At 40.0% G+C, this 13099-nt stretch overlaps 1 non-coding gene across 1 annotated transcript; it reads left to right on the forward strand.

The window, feature by feature from the left end:
• Positions 1-12155: 12155 nt before the first annotated feature.
• On the forward strand, positions 12156-12263 carry LOC112724721 (small nucleolar RNA R71). The gene has a single exon (XR_003163870.1). It is a non-coding gene; the product is annotated as a small nucleolar RNA R71 (small nucleolar RNA).
• The last annotated feature ends 836 nt before the right edge of the window (positions 12264-13099 follow it).

Genomic DNA, 13099 nt, shown 5'->3' on the forward strand with positions numbered 1-13099 from the left:
AAAATATCTAAATTAAATTAAAAGCATCAATATAAATAAAACAAAGCAATCTTAAATCTGAATTACCTCAATAATGTGTATTAAATAAGAAAATCATAACATGAATGTAGCATAAGTCAAGTTGAAAAGATAAATAATAATTAAAGTAATAAATAAAATAGAAAATAAATAAGAGGGACATTAAACCTGGAAATTGAGAAGAATAATCCTAAATCCTTTAAGAGGAATCCTAATCCTAAATCCTAAGAGAGAGGAGAGAACCTCTCTCTCTAAAAACTACATCTAAAAACCTAAAATTGTGAATTATGAGCGGATGATTATGAATGGATGCATTCCCCCACTTTATAGCCTCTAATATGTGTTTTCTGGTCCGAAAACTGGATCAAAAACAGCCCAGAAATCGCCCCCAGCGTATTCTGGTATGTACAGGTCGCGGGAAACTGACGTGGAAGCGTCGTCCACGCGTTTGCGTGGATTGCGTTTTTGTCAGGTCACGCGTCTGCGTAATCTACGCGTTCACGTCGCCTGGCATCGGGGAAGCTATGTAAAATTATATATCATTCTGAAGCCCCAGACGTTAGCTTTCCAACGCAACTAGAACCATCTCATTTGGACCTCTGTAGCTCATGTTATGACCGTTTGAGTGTGAAGAGGTCAGGCTAGACAGCTTAGCAATTTCTTCAACTTCTTGTATTCCTTCCAGTTTTGCATGCTTCCTCTCTATCCTCCAAGCCATTCCTGCCCTATAATCCCTAAAATCACTTAACACACATATCAAGGCATCGAATGGTAATAAGAGAAGATTAAACATATCAAAATTAAGACCAAAGAAGCATATTTTCAATCATAGCAAAAAATCAGGAAGGAAAAAGTAAAACCATGCAAATAGTATGAATAAGTGGGAAAAGAGTTGATAAAATCCACTCAATTAAGCACAAGATAAACCATAAAATAGTGGTTTATCAGGGGCTCTCACGGACAGTAGGAGTAGGAGTAGAATAGAGGCTCAGGCTGGAGGATTAGAGACTCCAGAGCTCTCTTGGAGGATTAGAGACTCCAGAGAGCGTAGTATAGTTGATACACTTTTTCTTCCCTGCACTTTTACATTTCAATTGTACTGAATTCAGTTTACTTTTATTGCAAATTTCAATTTCCAACACTTCTATTTCTCTGCAACTTTACATTTTTGTTCATGATTCAGTCTGATTTAATTTTCCTGCAATTTAAATTTCCTGTTACTTGTTCTCCAGTTCTTCTAGATTGCTTGATCTACTGCTATCTTTAATTTCCCTGCACCCAATTCTCTTTACATTTGATGCAATTTAATTTTCTTGCTCCTTAAGCTTCTGCTGATTTACATTCTGTACTTTAAATTCACTGTATTACTTTCTGCTAATTCGATTTCACCTAATTTACCACCATTAGCTTGACCAGACTAATCACCTCACTAAAGTTGCTTGATCCATCAGTCCCTGTGGGATCGACCTCACTCTTGTGAGTTATTACTACTTGATGCGACCCGGTACACTTGCCGGTGAGTTTGTGTGGAATCGATTTTCCCTCATCAAGTTTTTAGCACCGTTGCCGGGGATTGATTTAGATCGACAATGATTAAGTGGGTGAGAAGTGTAGATTAAGCATTTTCTTTATTTTTGTTCTTTTAATTTTCTATTTAAGGCTGATACCACGGTGTTTGAGTTATTGCCTCACTAAGAAATTCTCACTTGTGACATGAATTTCAATTTTCATTGGTGATGTGTTTTACAAAATTCAAATGGAGTTCAACTCATCTTTTGATCAAACAAATTTCCTGGGATATTGCCTACCATCACAATATGATTCAATTCATTATCCTAATGGTGGCTGGGAGTATCACCAAGAATTAACAAATTCTGAGCAATTCAATCAATGGGAATATGCTTCAGAGCCAACAAATGAGCAAGACAATTTCATGAGATATTGCCCAACACCACAAAATGATTCATGTCATTATGCTAATGGTGGATGGGAATATCAACAAGAAATGATAGAGTATGAACACCTCCCAGAGCTACAAGATGACTCATATTGCTACAACAACTACTCATATTGTGACTGTGAGGGTCAAAATCAAAGAGATCTTAATGATCCATATTTTGTTCATCAAGAGACATATCACTGGAGTGTGCTTTCAATAAATTCATGCAAGATTATCCCCCAATGCCACAAGATGATCCATACTGTGATGAATTCAACAATTCTTCAAGTTGTGCTTGAGAGGATCAAAATCAGAGAGCACTCAATGTGTCATACTCCACTTATCAAGAGCCATCCTCACCTGAGCAGACTTTTAATTCATTTATGCAAAATTGTCCATCCTCACTGATAAACCCATATTTTATGATGTATGTTGTGCTTAGTTTGAGTGATTTATTCAATCCTTCACCCACTTATTCATGTTAATTGCATGGTTTTACTTTTCCTTCCTTATTATGTGATGTATGTGAAAAACATATTTCCTATGCTTTAAAATTAATTATTTTAATTACCTTTATTTCCATTCGATGCCGTGATTAGTGTGTTGAGTAGTTTCAGATCTTCTAAGGCAGGAATGACTCAACGGATGGAAAGAAAACATACAAAAATGGAAGGAAAGCGCAAAATGGAATCCTTGAAGAAACTAGTATCCACGCAATCGCATGGACGACGCGATCGCGTGCCAAGCGCGAATCAGCCGCGACGCGGCCGCATGACTAACGCGACCGCGTGGCAAGGAAAAGCTCCAAATGACACGACCGCGTGACCCACGCGGATGTGTGACAGAGGCCACGCACCAGAAATTGCAGAAAACGCTCATAGCGAATTCTGAAGCCCTTTTTCGCCCAAATCCAAGTCCAGAAGGCATAGACCAAAGGTTATGAAGTGAGGGAATGCATCCATTCAGGGAGAGCTCGCCAATTTAGTTACTTTCCATGTTTTAGATCTAGTTTTGAGAGAGGTTATCTCATCTCTCTCTTAGGATTAAGATTCAGGACTTCTCTTAGTTTTAGGAGTAACTCTCGATCCTGGTTTAATGTTCCTTTACTTTAGTTGATTATTTACTTTTGCAATTTGATTTATGAATTCTTCTATGTTCCAGATTATTTGAATTAATGTTATTTGAGGTATTCCAGTTTAATATTGCTTTCTCTCATTTATGCTATTATTGCTTTTACTCTGAAGACATCTTTATTCCAGTAGATTTACTTTTCCCCTTTTGGTTCTGGTTAAGAAATCAGTAACTCAGGAGTTATCCAATTCAACAGCATAATTGATAATTGTTATCTTGCCAATTGAATTGAACTTCAATAATCCCAATCTTTTCTTAGGAAATAAATAGGATTCGAAGATCAAACCAATTAGTCCCTTGACTTTCCTTTGCTTTAGTAAAGGTTGACTAAGTGGAATTAAGATTCGACTTTCATTGTTGTTGATAAGAATAACTAAGCCTGGACTTCCAATTTCTCATACCTTGCCAAAAGCTTTCTTTATAGTATTTGTTTATTTATTTTAATTTCTATTTAAATCAATTGTCATATTTGTCCCTCATTCTTAAAACCCCCAATTCTACAATCTCCATAACCAATAATAAGAACATACTTCCCTGCAGTTCCTTGAGAAGACTACCCGAGGTTTAAATACTCAGTTATCAATTTTAAAGGGGTTTGTTATTTGTGACAACCAAAACTTTTGTAAGAAAGGTTGATTGCTTGGTTTAGTAACTATACTTACAACGACAGTTTACTATAACCTCTAAACCATCAATCTTCCGCTCTTTCAAAAAGGCGCCGTTGCCAGGGAACTGCTAACGTGTGCCTTATTATTGGTTATTGTAAATATATTTTTTTATTTTGCTTGTTTATTTATTTTTATTTTTCGTTTTTAATTTTATTTGCTACTATGAACTCTCTCCCCTCTCGCTTTGAGTTTGGTTCTAACTTTGTTGAAGGAAATAGAAGTTACAACAGGAATATGCATCAAGGTCAGACCAATCAAGGATGGATGGAGCCAAGAGGATCTAATCAACCCTTTAGGCAACAACACCCTCCAAGATATAATGGACAACGACCATTCGACAATGCATACCTAGCTAAAAGATATGGTGGACAACCTTGTGACTACCAACAAGCCCCACCCCGTGCCTATAGACCATTATCTCAACATAACCTCAAACCACCACACTCACAAGCTTCTTTTCACCATTCGCCACCGTATGATCCTTTTCAACCCCAGTTCCAATCCAATCACTCCCAAGCACCACCACTTCCCTATGTTTCATATCCAAATCCATCACCCCGAGAATCAGAGGTTCGCCTAAAGGCAACAGTAAATAAACTTCAAACAACCATTCGACAACTGGAGCAAGCAGTGATTCAATTAGCTTCTAGACGCGCGAACATTCAAGGACCAACCACAACCCCATGTGGACAATCTAATGAAGAGCGTAGCATGAAGGAGATATTAGAAACTCCAGTGGACAAGACAGAGCAGGAATTCATACTCGAACAAGTAGAAGAAGCTGTCATTGTACAAGAAGAAGAGTTGGTTGAAGATCTAGGAAACGCTGAACCTCCATGGGAATCCAAAGTTGAAGAGAACTCCATCAAGGACGTTACAGTTAATGCTAAGGAGGATATTGCACAATCCCGAAGGCAAGTCGTTTATGAAGAACTAGATGGAATAACCCAGGACACAAATTCCCTTGATAATGATAGTCGCAAGTCAAGCTCTCTTAGTAATGAACTTGTATTCACAAGTGAATTCTCTGAGATCGAAGAATCTTCCCCAAGTGAATACGAAGATGATGCAGAGGTAGATTTCTCTCAACCTCCGATCTATGACTCGAGTGATGAGGAAGACATAGAAGACTTTGACCAGGACACAGATGCATTTGAAGATCCTTGCAAAGAAGTGGAGGAATTCACAGAAGATTACCAGGGAGCAGAACTTACAGAACCACTGAAAACACCTATCCCAAGGCCATTACCACCCAATACAAGCTTCAAGTGGGTATAATCCTTAGCTCTAATCTTTACTTTTCCACTTGAATATGGTTTGCTTGAAACAGATGGCCAGCTTAGAGCTCTCTGCGGCTTTAAGAGTAAGAGGGAAATGGCTCGCACTCAGAGCTGGTGCATAAGGTTCAATAAGGTTCCACGCTTCAACTCAAAGTGCATGGATTGGTATCACGTTCAATCGAATGGATCTCGGAAAACGTTTGGTCATCTTGGTGAGAATCTAATTTCCAAACCGCCCGGATGGAAAAGTATAGATCAAAACGAAGGCGGATTTAGAACCAAAGTTTGGGATCCTGGAAAATATTTTGATATTCATCACCCCGGGAGCCTGAAAATCTGTTTGAAGCTGCTCAGAAGCTTTACATGCCTAGTTTGGGACCCCGGAGGCTATTGGCATTCCAAGCACTGGTGGAGATTTCTGGATGAATTTAAACACAAGCCACCTTAACAGGAAGCTCTTCAAATGTCCAACTTAAGGACTTTAACTAAAAGTGCTAGGTGGGAGACAACTGGTGCGCAGAAATTGTGATTACACTTTAATTATGTAAAATTCATTGCTCTTTCTTTCCCTGGCAATAGCGCCAAAAACATGATGCCAATACCATGGTTCATAACTTCGCACAACTAACCAGCAAGGGCACTGGGTCGTCCAAGTAATACCTTACGTGAGTAAGGGTCGAATCCCACGGAGATTGTTGGTATGAAGCAAGTTATGGTCACCTTGTAAATCTCAGTCAGGCGGATATAAAATAGTAATGGGGTTTTCAAAAATAATTAATAAAAGAGGGATAGAAATACTTATGTAAATCATTGGTGAGAATTTCAGATAAGCATATAGAGATGCGTTTGTTCCTCTGAATCTCTGCTTTCCTGCTATCTTCATCCAATCAGTCTTACTCCTTTCCATGGCTGGCTTTATGCAAGGGCATCACCGTTGTCAGTGGCTACATCCCCTCCTCTCAGTGAAAATGGTCAACGCACCCTGTCACGGCACGACTATTCATTTGTCGGTTCTCGATCATGCTGGAATAGGATTCACCCTCCTTTTGCGTCTGTCACTAACGCCCAGCACTCGCGAGTTTGAAGCTCGTCACAGTCATTCAATCATTGAATCCTACTTGGAATACCACAGACAAGGTTTAGACTTTCTGGATTCTCTTGAATGCCGCCATCATTCTAGCTTACACCACGAAGATTCTGATTAAGAGATCTAAGAGACACTCATTCAATCGAAAGTAGAACGGAAGTGGTTGTCAGGCACGCGTTCATGGGGAATGATGATGATTGTCATGTTCATCACATTCAGGTTGAAGTGCGAATGAATATCTTAGAAGCGAAACAAGATGAATTGAATAGAAAACAGTAGTACTTTGCATTAATCTTTGAGGAACAGCAGAGCTCCACACCTTAATCTATGGAGTGTAGAAACTCTACCGTTGAAAATACATAAGTGATAATGGAGTTCATTGGTCTTGGCCCCAGAGGGGAACCGGAGTAACCAAGACTACTATGATCCGAAGATAAAACTCAGGATGTCAAATACAATAGTGAAATGTCCTATTTATAATAAACTAGCTGCTAGGGTTTACAGAAGTAAGTAATTGATGCATAAATCCACTTTCGGGGCCCACTTGGTGTGTGCTTGGACTGAGCTTTGAGTGTTGCACGTGTAGAGGTCCTTCTTGGAGTTGAACGCCAGCTTTTGTGCCAGTTTGGGCGTTCAACTCTGGTTTTGGATCCTTTTCTGGCGCTGGACGCCAGAATTAGGTAGAGAGCTGGCGTTGAACGCCAGTTTTCGTCGTCTAAACTTGGGCAAAGTATGGACTATTATATATTTCTAGAAAGCCCTGGATGTCTACTTTCCAAAGCAATTGGAAGCGCGCCATTTTGAGGTCTGTAGCTCCAGAAAATCCATTTTGAGTGCAGGGAGGTCAGAATCCAACAGCATCAGCAGTCCTTCTTCAACCTCTGAATCTGATTTTTGCTCAAGTCCCTCAATTTCAGGCAGAAAATACCTGAAATCACAGAAAAACATACAAACTCATAGTAAAGTCCAGAAATGTGAATTTAACATAAAAACTAATGAAAACATCCCTAAAAGTAACTAGATTCTACTAAAAACATACTAAAAACAATGTCAAAAAGCGTATAAATTATCCGCTCATCACAACACCAAACTTAAATTGTTGCTTGTCCCCAAGCAACTGAAAATCAAATAGGATAAAAAGAAGAGAATATACTATAAATTCCAAACTATCAATGAAACATAGCTCCAATCAAATGAGCGGGACTTATAGCTTTTTGCCTCTTGAATAGTTTTGGCATCTCACTTCATCCATTGAGGTTCAGAATGATTGGCATCTATAGGAACTCAGAGTTCAGATAGTGTTATTGATTCTCCTAGTTCAGTATGATGATTCTTGAACACAACTATTTTATGAGTCTTGGCCGTGGCCCTAAGCACTTTGTTTTCCAGTATTACCACCGGATACATAAATGCCACAGACACATAATTGGGTGAACCTTTTTAGATTGTGACTCAGCTTTGCTAAAGTCCCCAATTAGAGGTGTCCAGGGTTCTTAAGCACACTCTTTTTTTTTTTTGCTTTGGACCTTGACTTTAACCGTTCAGTCTCAAGTTTTCACTTGACACCTACACGCCACAAGCACATGGTTAGGGACAGCTTGGTTTAGCCGCTTAGACCAGGATTTTATTCCTTTAGGCCCTCCTATCCACTGATGCTCAAAGACTTGGGATCCTTTTTATTACCCTTGCCTTTTGGTTTTAAGGGCTATTGGCTTTTTGCCCTTGCCTCTTGGTTTTAAGAGCTTTTGGCTTTTTCTGCTTGCTTTTTCTTTTTCTTTCTATTTTTTTTCGCTTATTTTTTTTTTCTGCATGCTTTGTTCTTTGCTGCTTTTTCTTGCTCCAAGAATCATTTTTATGATTTTTTAGATTATCAAATAACATGTCTCCTTATCATCATTCTTTCAAGATCCAACATATTTAACATTCTTAAACAACAACTTCAAAAGACATATGCACTGTTCAAGCATACATTCAGAAAACAAGAAGCATTGTCACCACATCAATATAATTAAGCTAAGTTCAAGGATAAATTCGAAACTCATGTACTTCTTGTTCTTTTGAATTAAAACATTTTTTCATTTAAGAGAGGTGATGGATTCATAGGACATTCATAACTTTAAGACAAAGTTACTAACTACTAATGATCATGTAATGAAGACACAAACATAGATAAGCACATAACATAGAAAATGAAAACTAGAAGAAATAAGAACAAGGAATGAATCCACGTTAGTGATGGTGGCGTTTCCTTCTTGAGGAACCAATGATGTCCTTGAGCTCTTCTATGTCTCTTCCTTGTCTTTGTTGCTCCTCCCTCATTGCTTTTTGATCTTCTCTTATTTCATGAAGCATGATGGAGTGCTCTTGATGTTCCACCCTTAGTTGTCCCATATTGGAACTCAATTCTCCTAGGGAGGTGTTGATTTGCTCCCAATAGTTTTATGGAGGAAAGTGCATTTGAGGCATCTCCGGGATCTCATGGTGATGAGCTTCATACGCCTCTTGAGCTCCATGAATGGGCTCTCTTGCTTGCTCCATCTTTTTCTTAGTGATGGGCTTGTCCTCTTTGATGAGGATATCTCCCTCTATGTCAATCCCAGCCAAATTGCATAGGTGGCAAATGAGGTGAGGAAAAGCTAACCTTGCCATAGTGGAGGACTTGTCAGCCACCTTGTAGAGTTCTTGAGGTATAATCTCATGAACTTCCACCTCTTCTCCAATCATGATGCTATGGATCATGATGGCCCGGTCTATAGTAACTTCAGACCGGTTGCTAGTGGGAATGATTGAGCATTGAATGAACTCCAACCATCCTCTAGCTACAGGCTTGAGGTCCAATCTTCTTAGTTGAACCGGCTTGCCTTTGGAGTCAATCTTCCATTGAGCTCCTTCTACACATATGTCCATAAGGACTTGGTCCAACCTTTGATCAAAGTTGACTCTCCTTGTGTAGGGGCGTGTGTTCTCTTCCATGTTTGGCAAGTTGAACGCCAACCTCACATTTTCCGGACTAAAATCTAAGTATTTTCCCCGAACCATTGTAACATAGTTCTTTGGATCCGGGTTCTTACTTTGATCATGGTTCTTGGTGATCCATGCATTGGCATAGAACTCTTGAACCATTAGGATGCCGACTTGTTGGATGGGATTTGTTAGAACTTCCCAACCTCTTCTTTGAATTTCATGTCGGATCTCCGGATACTCATTTCTTTTGAGTTTGAAAGGGACCTCAGGGATCACCTTCTTCTTGGCCACAACATCATAGAAGTGGTCTTGATGGGCTTTGGAGATGAACTTTTCCATCTCCCATGACTCGGATGTGGAAGCTTTTGTCTTTCCTTTCCCCTTTCTAGAGGATTCTCCGGTCTTAGGTGCCATCAATGGTAATGGAAAAACAAAAAGCTTATGCTTTTACCACACCAAACTTAGAATTTTGCTCGCCCTCGAGCAATAAAAGAAAGAATAGATGAAGAAGAAGAAGAGATAGAGGAGAGGGAGAGTGGGAAATGTTTCGGCCAAGAAGGGTGTAGAGGGGTGTATTGTGTGAATTTGATGAAGAATGGAGGGCTTTATATAGGGAAGGGAGGGGGGGTTAAGGTTCGGCCATATGGGTGGGTTTGGGTGGGAAATTGGTTTTGAATTTTTGAAGGTAGGTGGAGTTTATGAGGTAGGTTTATGGGGAAGAGTGGATGGATGTGAGTGGTGAAGAGGTGATGGGGAAGAGAGATTGAGGTGATTGGTGAAGGGTTTTTGGGGAAGAGTGTTTATGGGATTGTGTGAAAGAGAGTGGTGAGGGATGAGAAGAGTTGAGTGGAGGTAGGTGGGGATCCTGTAGGGTCCACAGATCCTGAGGTGTTCCTGTAGGGTCCACAGATCCTGAGATGATCCTATGGGGTCCACAGATCCTGAGGTGTCAAGGATTTACATCCCTGCACCCATTAGGCATGTAAAATGCCTTTGCACACAACTCTGGGCGTTCAGCGCCAGGTTGGTGCCCATTTTGGGCGTTCAACGCCCATTTGTTGCCATTTCTGGCGTTGAACGCCAGAACCATGCTTGTTCTGGGCGTTCAGCGCCAGGATGCTGCCCATTTTGGGCGTTCAGCGCCAGAACCATGCTCTGTTCTGGCGTTGAACGCCAGGCAGATGCTCCTCCAGGGTGTGATTTTTCTTCTGCTGTTTTTGATTCCGTTTTCAATTTTTATATTCATTTTGTGACTCCACATGATCATGAACCTATAAAGACATATAACTAAGAAAAATATTGTTAGATAAATAAAAATTGGGTTGCCTCCCAATAAGCGCTTCTTTAATGTCAATAGCTTGACAGTGGGCTCTCATGGAGCCTCACAGATGTTCAGAGCATTGTTGAAACTCTCCAACACCAAACTTAGAGTTTGGATATGGGAGTTCAACACCAAACTTAGAGTTTGGTTGTGGCCTCCCAACACCAAACTTAGAGTTTGACTGTGGGGGCTTGGGTTGACTCTGCTTTGAGAGAAGCTTTTCATGCTTCCTCTCCATGGTTGAAGAGGGAGATCCTTGAGTTTTAAACACAAGGGAGTCCTCATTCCATTGAAGGACTAGTTCACCTCTGTCAACATCAATCACAGCTCTTGCTGTGGCCAGGAAAGGTCTTCCTAGGATGATGGATTCATCCTCTTCCTTTCCAGTATCCAGGACTATGAAATCAGCAGGGATGTAAAGGCCTTCAACCTTTACTAACACGTCCTCTACTTGTCCATATGCCTGTTTTCTTGAATTGTCTGCCATCTCTAATGAGATTTTAGCAGCTTGCACCCCATAGATTCCCAGTTTCTCTATTACAGAGAGGGGCATGAGGTTTATTCCTGAACCAAGGTCACACAGTGCCTTAAAGATCATGGTGCCTATGGTACAAGGTATTATGAACTTTCCAGGATCCTGTCTCTTCTGAGGCAATGTCAGTTGATCCAGATCACTTAGTTCATTGATGAACAAGGGAGGTTCAACTTCCCAAGTATCAATACCAAATAATTTGGCATTCAGCTTCATGATTGCACCAAGGAACTTGGCAGCTTTCTCTTCAGTAACATCCTCATTCTCTTCAGAAGCGGAATACTCATCAGAGCTCATAAAGGGCATAAGGAGGTTCAATGGAATCTCTATGGTCTCTAGATGAGCCTCAGAGTCCTTTGGTTCCTCAGAGGGAAGCTCCTTATTGGTCACTGGACGTCCCAGGAGGTCTTCCTCCTTGGGATTTACGTCCTCCTCTCCTTCTTTGGGTTCGGCCATGGTGCTTATGTCAATGGCCTTGCACTCTCCTTTTGGGTTCTCTTCTGTATTGCTTGGGAGAGTACTAGGAGGGATTTCACTGATCCTCTTACTCAATTGGCCCACTTGTGCTTCCAAATTTCTAATGAAAGACCTTGTTTCATTCATGAAACTCACAGTGGCCTTGGATAGATCAGAGACTAAGTTTGCCAAATTAGAAGTATTTTGTTCAGAGTTCTCTGTCTGTTACTGAGTGGATGATGGAAAATGTTTGTTATTGTTAAACCTGTTTCTTCTACCATTATTAAAGCCTTGTTGAGGCTTTTGATCCTTCCATGAGAAATTTGGATGATTTCTCCATGATGAGTTATAGGTGTTTCCATAAGGTTCACCTAAGTAATTCACCTCTGCTATTGCAGGGTTCTCAGGATCATAAGCTTCTTCTTCATAAGAAGCCTCTTGAGTACTGTTGGATGCAGCTTGCATTCCATTCAGACTCTGAGAGATCATATTGACATGCTGAGTCAATATTTTGTTCTGAGCCAATATGGCATTCAGAGTATCAACTTCAAGAACTCCTTTCTTCATAGGCATCCCATTATTCACAGGATTCCTCTCAGAAGTGTACATGAACTGGTTATTAGCAACCATGTCAATGAGTTCTTGAGCTTCTGCAGGCGTTTTCTTTAGGTGAATGGATCTACCTGCAGAAGTATCCAATGACATCTTTGATAGCTCAGATAAACCATCATAGAATATATCCAGGATGGTCCATTCTGAAAGCATGTCAGAAGGACACTTTTTGGTCAGCTGCTTGTATCTTTCCCATGCTTCATAGAGGGATTCACCTTCCTTCTGTCTGAAGGTCTGAACATCCACTCTAAGCTTGCTCAGCTTTTGAGGAGGAAAGAACTTGGCTAAGAAAGCCGTGACCAGCTTATCCCAAGAGTTCAGGCTATCTCTGGGTTGAGAGTCCAACCACACTCTAGCTCTGTCTCTTACAGCAAAAGGGAAAAGCATGAGCCTGTAGACTTTAGGATCTACTCCATTAGTCTTAACAGTATCACATATCTGCAAGAATTCAGTTAAGAACTGAAAATGATCTTCAGATGGAAGTCCATGAAACTTGCAGTTCTGCTGCATCAGAGAAACTAATTGAGGTTTCAGCTGAAAGTTGTTTGCTCCAATGGCAGCAATGGAGATGCTTCTTCCATGTAAATTGGAATTAGGTGCAGTAAAGTCACCAAGCATCCTCCTTGCATTATTATTATTTTTGGCTGCCATATCCTCTTCCTGTTCGAAAATTTCTGAAAGGTTATCTCTGGATTGTTGTATTTTAGCTTCTCTTAGTTTTCTCTTCAGAGTCCTTTCAGGTACTGGATCTGCATCAACAAGAATATTCTTGTCCTTGCTCCTGTTCATATGACAAAGAAGAGGGCACAGAAAAAATAATAATAATAATATGGATCCTTTATACCACAGTATAGAGGTCCTTGTGTTAGTAGAAGAAAAGAAGAAAAAATCTGAACTCAGAGAAAGAGAGGGTTCGGATTTTTGGTGGTGTGAGGAAGAGATGTTAGTAGATGAATAAATAAATAGAAGGGGATGAGAGAGAAGTAATTTTCGAAAATAATTTTTGAAAAAGAGTTAGTGATTTTTGAAAATAGTTTTTGAAAAATGTTAGTAATTTTCAAAAATTAAGATTTAAAAATTAAAATAATTAG

This window comes from Arachis hypogaea, chromosome 11, assembly GCF_003086295.3.
Source record: "Arachis hypogaea cultivar Tifrunner chromosome 11, arahy.Tifrunner.gnm2.J5K5, whole genome shotgun sequence".
Taxonomy (NCBI): domain Eukaryota; kingdom Viridiplantae; phylum Streptophyta; class Magnoliopsida; order Fabales; family Fabaceae; genus Arachis; species Arachis hypogaea.